General features: G+C 67.9%; 1 protein-coding gene across 1 annotated transcript in view; it reads right to left on the minus strand.

The window, feature by feature from the left end:
- TPPP (tubulin polymerization promoting protein) overlaps positions 1–8,504 on the minus strand; it is a 20,206-nt gene extending 11,702 nt beyond the window's left edge. Inside the window, exon 1 of the mRNA XM_032861821.1 lies at positions 8,405–8,504. The gene's annotated coding sequence lies outside the window, so the exon portion shown is untranslated. The remainder of the gene's footprint in view (positions 1–8,404) is intronic.
- Between the last annotated feature and the right edge of the window lie 541 nt (positions 8,505–9,045).

Here is a 9,045-nt window from a genome sequence, read left to right on the forward strand (position 1 = left end):
CAGGTGTGCCTGTGAGCGGGACCAGGTGTGCCTGTGAGTGGCGACACGTGTTTCTGTGAGCCGGGTCAGGTGTGCGTGTGAGCAGAGCCAGGTGTGCCTGTGAGCGAGATCAGGTGTGCGTGTGAGCAGGCCCTGCAGGTAACCTGCACTTACCCTGGGAATGGGGCCCAGGGATGGCTGCGGACTGGGGCAAGGTGGAGGCCAGCAAGATGCACGTGTCTGGGAAGCTGGACAGGCCTCAGAGAGGCACAGAGCTCACCCAGGACCCCCGTCCCCTGCCCCCAACATACCACTGGCCCTGTCACCCTCCCTGGGCACTGGAGGAGCCCTCCTCTGAGCCCCTCTTGCTGGGAACCTCTGGTGGTGGGTAAAGTGGTACCAACCAGCCTCCCAGGGACCCTCTGGGGAAATGCTGGCCCTTCCTCCCTGCCCATCCTCCCCTGGCGCTGCTCTGAGGCCCCCCGGCTCCAGCCCCAGCCTGCACCTCCAGACCTCTGGAAACTCAGTACCCACGTCTCTGAAGGGGCCAACGCTGCCTCAGTCACAGCCACGCAGCCTGTGACATCTGCTCGCAGGACGAGCCCAGGTGGCAGAGACGGTGGGTGAGGGACGAGAACCAGTGTCCTTGGGAAATACCCTGCAGTCACAGCATCTGGGTTCCATGAGGAACCCCAAAGAGGCCAAACGTTGTTTGCGCACTGGGCCGGGGTGTCCCTTGGACCTGTGCACTTCCTGGGAGAATTCCTGACCTGAGTGGGGCACGGTGATTCAGAGACCTGTGGGCCTGGGTGGGAGCTGCTCCCCCTGAAAGCTCCCTGGTCGTGCACCCCCCTCCCGCCCCAGCAGCTGGAAGGTTAACCTCTTCCACTCGAGGCAAAGCGCCAACCCCTCTGGGCGCCCAGGAGTCTGTGTGGGACGCGCTCTGCTGCAAGCTGAGTTGAGAAACAGGCTCCGGCTCCAGCAGACACCACAGGCCCTGCGTGGGGAAAGGACTCCCGGGGGTGGGAGCATCAGAAGGAAGCTTCTGGAAGTCACTCGGGCTCTCCCTGAGCTCCTGCTCAGGGTCCCTGGTCTTCAGGCCCCTGGGGTCCATCCCCTCCATGCTGCCCCAATCTTCACACCTGGGCCTGGCCCCGGGGGAGCAGTGGGTGCAGAAGCCCCAGACTACTGTGGGGCCCGCTGACGGGACCCTGAGGCCCAGGGTCCTGATCGAGATCCCGTTTCTGTGCGAGAAACCTCGAAGGCCCCGGGAACGCGCATCCCTGCGGACTGGAGAAAGCTGGCTCAGAGGAGCACAGGCATGCGCCTGGGCACGGGCAGAGCAGAGGGCACCCGTGAGGAGGCTCTGGCTGCTGGAGGCCCCTTACTGGACGCCGCCAGATGCTCCAGGTTGCCCCTGAGGCTGTGAACAAAGGGGACAGACGGTAAAGAATGAGACCTGGAGGGGAGGAGTGTGTCCTCCCTGCTCCTCGACGCTTCCCCGGTAGGCTGCGTGTGATGCCGGCGGGCGGGGCACCAAGGCTCCTGGGACTGCGTGCTCCAGAACGTTCCACGGGGCTCGTCTCCCTGCTCCACTGCCTTTCACCAGCGCCCAGGCCCCAGCCTCAGGGCCTTGAGCTCTATCTCCCCCAGCGCTGCCCTGAGGGGAATGAGGCCAGCAAGGCCTGGTCCCGTCCCCGCGCCGCGTCTGTGGCCCCATCTCTGAGCGCCCTTGCGCACAACACAGCCCTCTGGCAAGTGTGCACACTTTCTTTCATAACGTGGCTGCCTGCTCCATGGCTGCCTTGGACACTCGATGTGAATGACCACTCGTCCCAGCTGAGGGCGGTGCCAGGCGGTGAGAGCCTTCCCGGGGCCGACAAAGCGGCCTTTCTCAGCTGCACAGCCCCGCCGGCCACCCCCACCGGCCACCCGGGACAGACAGGAATCCCACTGTGCGCAGAGTACAGTCCTGAGACCCCGGCACGGCCTCTCTCAGCCCCAGTGCGGGAGCCGATCCCACCCAGGGCTGTGTGAGCAGGACATACGCAGGGCCTGGGGCCCGTCACCTCAGGCCACTGGTCCACACAGGCCCCGAAGCCAGGCATCCCCGAGAGCCGCAGGCGATGGCTGCCCTGAGGAGTAAAGCCCACGCCCTGCTGCTCCCCGTCCAAAGACCAGGAGTCAGGCGCCGCAAGCCCAACATCTGGGGCCAGGGGCCCATCCTGGCCTTCCTGCAGCGAGGTCACTGGGGGACCCCCATCTTGGACCTGTGGAGCTGCTGTCCAGCTGGGGTGGCGGGGACAGGCTGTGGGACGACAAGGACAAGGGGCCAGGAAACTGGGAATGGGGCCCAGGACAGGAGGTGCACTCTCCAAAAGACAGCCTCGGGGGGCAGGTACCTTTCCAGTAGGGGAAACTGAGGAAGGCCAGAGCTGCTGTGGGGCAAGGGCATTTCACCTCCATCCACCCAACAACAAGGGCCCCTGGGTCGCCTTTCCCTTCCCCATGATAGCAGGACATTCTCTGGCTACCGTAAAGTCAGGGATTTGGGGGGACCTGCTCAGGTAGAGCCCCCATTTCCCTCAGCAAGTTTTCCAGGGGATCCGAGAACACCAGTGCCCGGGAGTGTGCACGGAGCACGTCTTCGTGTGGGTCGAGACAACGAAGCATGTGGGGGCGAGGAGAGAGCCCCCAGGGGAGATGCAGTTGGAGGGGCGCCGCAGCACACCCCGTTCCCGAGAGAGGGCCTCAGAACCAAAGACAGCGAGCGGCAGGCTGGGCCCACGGCCCACCGGTTCGTGGCAGTGAGGTCCCCAGAGGCACCCCAGACCACTGCCCAGACCCAGATGAGAACTGACCCGATTCCCACGGCTCTTCGTCTGGGTTGCACTTCCCCGAAAAGCTCTCCTACTACGCTCCCACAACAGGGCACCCGGCACAAGGCCACGCCAGAACCGAGCACACGGGCCACGCTACCCACGCTGCACACGCTGGCCTTGGCGCTTGGATTGAACCTCTAGACAGGGGCCTACCTGGCAGGAGGGAGGGCACTTCTGGCCGCTGAGGCCTCCGTCCGTCCCTCAGCATGCCACCCAACCAGCGCCTGCGGGACCCGGATGCCAGGTACGCTCCCTATGCAGAGGGCAAGCGTGGTGGGGTGAGTAGTGAGCCCCCGAAAGGCATGTCCGCACCCCAGAGCCTGTGAGGGTGACCCTGTTTGCAGGGGTTAGGAAGCCAAAGACCTCCAGTCGGGGTCTGGACTCCCTGGGGGGCCCTGAATCCAGCAACACATGTTCTTGGAGGAGGAGGAGAGACAGACACGAGTCCTCGCGATGGCTGAGCCACAGGGACGGACCTCTGGGCCCTGGGGTGGGGGTGGGGGGCAGAAGAGGAGGGAAGGACCCTTCCCTGGACCCTCTGGACGGAGCATGGCCCTGCCCACCTGGATCTCGGGCTTCTGGCCCCAGAACTGAGCCAGGATACGTGTCTGTGTCACAGCTGCCCCAGGGCCCTCACACGGCCCGCCGGAGCGGAAGAAGCGGCCCTCACAGACAGCCGCCCTGGAGGAGAGGGGCCAGCGCTGGCGGCCAGCTCCAGGGCCCCCGGAGGCTGGGCCCACAGTGGGGAACAGCCGTGGGACGCCGGCCCGCTGAGAGGCCCATCTCAGCCCCAAGCTGGAGGACCCTGGGCAGACGGGGAGGTGGTGGCCCCCAAGCCTGTGGGTTTAGGGGAGGCTTACAGCGCCTCGGCCGACCTGCACAGTCCTCCTGCAGGGGCGAGGCGGCCGGGCGGAGGGGCCGGGGCCGGAGTCCGCTCACACCGAGGCACAGCCACGAAGCCGCAGATATAAAAACTTCTCTTCAAGATCCTGAAGGAAACAGTAACCAAAGCAGCCGGCGGAGGCGCTCAGCCGTCAGGAGGGTCCGCGCCCCACAGTCCGGCCGGGCCGCGCGACCAGCTCCGGGGAGGACCCGCAGCGCACGGGAGGGCGGCCGGTGGCCTCAGCGCGGGCTCGCGGCGCAGGTCCTCCGCCAGCGAAGGGGGCAGCGGCGTCCGCGGGCGGGAAGGGGAGCCTGCGGGCGGCTGGAGGCGGGCTCTCGGGGGCCTGCGAGCTGCTCTCGGGTCGGAGCCGCCGCGTCTGCGTCCGGGAAACGCCACGAGGAAAGGAAGCGGCCGCCCCGCGCCGGGGCAGGACAGGCCGGGCCGCCGCACCTTCCGGACGCACGGGGGGCGCGCTGGGTCGGCTGCCCTCCGCGTGGCCGCGCAGACGGGCCGTGCAGCGCGTTCCATAACGAGCCGGTTAAGATACGGCAAAGGAGCACCGGGTCCTACAGGACGCGCAGGACGTCGCGGGACACGCTGCGGCCGGGCGGAGCCGAGGGTCCGAGCCGCGGCTTTGAAACGGGGCCCGGAACCCAATGACAGAAAGACGTCCCTGTCGCTAAGCCCGGCCGCCGTTTTCACTCAACCCAGACGCGAGGTCGCACGATGCTCCCGCCAGGGCCTCCAGGCGAAGGGCTGGGGACACACGGGTCGTGACGCAAGAACGAGACGGGCTCCGCGGGCGGTGAGACGGGAGGGAAAGCTCCGGGAACGAGGTCGGCGTCCTCCGGGGCGGGGCGGGGACTCGCGGACGGGATGGGGCCAGCGCACACGGCCGGCCCAGGTGGCCGAGTGGGACCCCAGGCGGGCGCCGGGTCAGTGAGGGGCGTGAAGGGCTGACGCGCTCGGAGACCGACGCACCAGGGCATCGGACGGCCTCAGGGCATGGGAAGGTCCCTCAGCGGCCACTCGAAGGTCCCTGCCCTTGCGAATGCCACCAGCTTGAGACCAAGAACTTCCGCTCATCCGCAAACATCAGGGGGGGAGAAATAACGCGGGGCCGGAGCAGAGGCCAGAGCGGAGGCCGCTCAGGTGTAGCCAGCCTGGGCCTGTCTCCCGAACCTCTGAAGGACCCCTCAGCTCAGTAAGGAAAAGAAACGGGCCAGGCCCCGGACAGGCCCTTCCCGCGGAGTTGCTGCCAAGGAGGGAAAGTCCTGGGAAGAGCAGGCCAGCCAGGGGCCAGTGGACACCCACCACAGGGGCCCGCAGGCCGCAGCAACACCCAAGGCGGAGAGGCACAGGGTCGGAAGCAGGGACGGCACAGCTGGTCTCAAGCACCAAGAAATCATCTCCCACCCCCGAGCTCCCCACCTCGAGCCAGGGGCACGTCCCTAGCTGCCGGCACCACAGCACACAGCCCCATGATGGAGACTTGGCTTCCCTGCTTCTCTCTTGGGGCAGGTGAACCTTCTGGAAAGATCCCACACAGAGACGGGCACCCTGGCACTGGTGGTCCTGCCCGGACAGCAGACCCCAGCCACCGTCAGGGAACGGAGGCCACCGTCCACACCAAGTCCTGCAGGGTGGCAGATCTGGTGGCAAAGCAAACATGGTCCCCTGTCTTAGCCCCCTGGTTTGGGGACAGTCCGTTTTCCAGCATTAAATGCCTAGAGCAGGGCTGAGGGTCAGTGTGAGCCGGGAAGCACACGCAATCAGCAGCGTGTACACCTGCACCGAGAAGGGGGCGTGAACGGGCTTCGCACAGACAGCTCAGACCCAGGGCCTCAGGGTCAGCATGGAGGAGCTCCCACATCATATCGACTCAGGGGCCACACCCACACCCCACGCCCCACAACCTGCCCGCCCAGCTGACCCGTCCCAGATGCAGATGGGACACTGGGACGCATGAGGCCACCGCGGGGTCATCGGAGGGCGCTGGAGTCTGTGTGGCCTCCCCACTGCAGAGTTCCCCAAGCGGAGGCAGCTTCTGCTCCCCTGACACCTGCCAGGTGCTCCGCAGCCGTGCAGTCACGTGGGTGTGACAGGACGGGGTCTGGGGAAGCGTGGCCCAGGGCAGGAACTCACTCAGAGCCTGCAGGGAGTGCAGCACTTATGCCAAAAATCAGAGACACAGGCACACTGGCGACACGCTGGGGACATGCACCGACACATAGGACATACTGGGCACATGATAGGGACACGCTGGGGACACACGAGGACACATGGGGACCCACTATGGACATGCCAGGAACATATGGGAGACGTGTCGGGACATGCTGGGGACATACAAGGGACACATGGGGGACGTGTGGGAATATACAGAAACATGCTGGGGACACGTGAGAGTGCCGCACCACAGAAGCAGGAAGAGAAGAGGAAAAGGCTCCAAGTGGTTTTAATGTCTAGGCTCGAAAAAGGTAAAAACCTGTCTTTCCTTGCCATAAACCTAATTAAAAAAAAACAGGAAGGCGGCAGGAAAGTGCTCCTGGGAGGAGAGGCGCAGGCTCTGGATGAGGGCCGGGAAGACGAGTCAGAAACTCTCACTTTTCACACTCTGTGGAAGACCCTCCTCTCTTCAGCGAAGAGGGTCTTGTTTGGACGGCAACTTACAACCCACGGGAGCCATCGTAGGGTCCCTTGCTCGGGCGGGGGGGGGGGGGGTGGCAATTGGCACCTGCAACCAGACTGACTTGGGTGGGATGAGCCCTGGAGACAGCAGCCCGGCTCCATGGGGCGCTGCCCTTCCCTATTCTGCCAGCCCCTGGGTTGGTGGCTCCGGTGGACGCGGCACTCAGTGCCAGACCAGGGCGCCAGGCCGGGCCGAGGAGGACCTGACACTTCAAGGTGCAGCAGGGCCCCCTGCCCCACGGCCCCAGGATCCCCAGATGGCACCTCCCGCGTGCTCCTCCTGCCTCCCTGGCCACATCACTGGCTATAAATAGGTCTGGCTCCCAGGCAGCACTGCCTCTCCCGGAGGAAGCTTTTAATTCTCAGCCTCTCCTGCCCGCAGCGCTCTGCCGCCCTGAGGACAGTCTGGCTGCTAAAAGCCTCCTCTTACATGTCAGCAGTGATGAATGATTTCAGTTTCTTAAGAAATTCTCCCGTGATTTGCCCATTATCCACCGTGAGAATTATAACCTCGTACACAGCGACAAGTTATTTACTGCACGTTGGAAGCATCCAGGAAGATGAGAACATGGCCAGCGCCGCTTCCTCTGATGTCCATCGCTTCGTTCCTCCGGCCCAGGCAGAGCCATTCTACGCAGTGGTACCCGAGTCAGGGAGCCCCCTGGCAATCACCAGAGCCACAGGGCCTTTCCCCAGGAGCGCGCACAGACCCTCTGCTTTCTGCAGACACGCCCAGGAAATTCAGCAGCAGCCCTGCCCCCCACCCCGTCACCCCTCAGGGAGCCGTGTGATTTGGACCATGTGATGGGAGCAGCGGCTGGTACCAGAGCCCAGAGCCGGGGTCATGGAATCCAGTTTAACGCCCCCCGCCCGCCCCGCCCCCCACCTCCGTCAAGGCTGGCTGCTCACGGCCCCACCCCCACTTCCGGCCTGTTCCAAGCCCCCCCCCCACCCAATCACTCCATCCCCTGTGGTCCCTGATCTCGGGATTCGGGTCAGCCTTTACCAATCACCTCCCAGGAACCAGGGGCTGGCCTGGCTGGTGCAGAGGCGCCCCCCCACCGCACCCTCGGGGTCCTCCCTGAGAGCTTGGCCGAGGGGCGCGCGGGGAGGCTGCAGAGTGTGACCGCGAGCCGGGTCCTGTTCCCGCCAGGTGAACGAGCGCATGAGCGCGCAGACGGGCGACGGCAGGGCCAGCTGGCCCAGGAAGGTGCCCGATGGCCGCAGACGCAAAACGCCTGTCAAAATGCGCACGACCGGGGTGTGGGGCACGGATTTTCCTGCGCCCTCCCCCCCCCCATTTCGGGGCTACGTTTGCGGCAGTGAAGCCGCAGGATCAAGGGCTTCTCCGCCTTCCCCCGGAGGCCGGCCCCGCTCCCCAGCGCCGCGGAGGCCTCGGTCGGTCGTGCCCGCGCCGGGAGCCCCTCCGCGAAGCGTCCGCGTTTGGCAGCGCAGGCCCGACGCGCTCACCTGCGGCGCGGACGGGGGCGCGGACCCGGGCGCGGACCCCGCGGGCGGCGGACCCAACGACGGGCCCGGGTCTCACCGAGTTCGCGCCGCAAGACGGTGGCCCCTCACACCTCTCAGCCCCGAGTCCCCGCCCTGTCGCGGCCGGCAGACCCCGGGCCTGGGCAGCGGCAGACGCGGTCCCCGAAGCCGGACGCGGAGGGCTCGGGCGGCGGCGGGGAAAGGGGCTGCGAGGGGCGTCTTCGCCGCGCGAGCCCGACGCCGGGGGAGGCCGCGGCACCTGCGCCCGCCGCCCGCGCTCTCCGCGCTCCCAGACCCACGCCCCCACCGCCAACCCCGGGCGCACGCGCACCGCGGGGAAGCCCAGGGCCGGGGTCGCACGGACGCACCGGGGCCGCAGCCGGGAGGGGGCGCGGCGGGCGCAGGTGGCAAGCGCGGCGGGGCGGCGGCGGGGCAGGGGGTGTCCTGCGCCCGGCGCCCCGGACCGAGCCCAGCGGACCCTTACCTCGGAGACGCGGCCACTGCAGCGGGCGCCTCGCGACTCGGCCGCGCGCGACCGGGTGTCCGGCGTGTGCCCGCGCCCCCGCCGCCCCGGGCCCGCCAGCCCCGCCCCGCCGCCCCCGCCGCCCCGCCCCGCGCGCTCATCGGCCCGCCCCCAGCCCGGCCCTCCCCGCGCGCTCATTGGCCCGCCTCGGCCCCTCGGGCTCCCGCCCCGCCCCCGCCCTGCCCAGCCCCGCCCGTCCCGGGGAGCGCGCAGAGTGCTCGGAGGCCGGTTCGCGCGCCGCCTCTGCCTTACAAGGCCCGCGCGGCGCAGGGGCGTGGGAACCCCGGCGGGGAGGCGGGCTGGGGGCGGGGGGCCTGGGGCGGCAGCCCCTGCCCTTCCCGGAAGCCCGGAGGCCGGCCCTCACTCCCGCGGCCCGCGGCGCGCGCGTGGACCGGCCTGCGGGTGGGGCTGCGGGCGCGGGCGTCTCCGCGGGGACTCTCGGGCCGGGGGGCGGGGGCGGTGCTGGGACCTCGCCGACCCGGCTCAGGTCGGGGCGCGCAGTGGGCCACGCCCTGGGGCTTGGGGGCAGCGGGAACGTGCGGCCCGCGCCTGGGTGGGGTCGGGCGGTGCCGAGCACCCGGCGCCGGACACCGGGCGCCACC

The sequence above is a fragment of the Lontra canadensis genome, unplaced genomic scaffold (assembly GCF_010015895.1).
Source record: "Lontra canadensis isolate GAN:19392208 unplaced genomic scaffold, GSC_riverotter_1.0 scaffold22, whole genome shotgun sequence".
NCBI lineage: Eukaryota > Metazoa > Chordata > Mammalia > Carnivora > Mustelidae > Lontra > Lontra canadensis.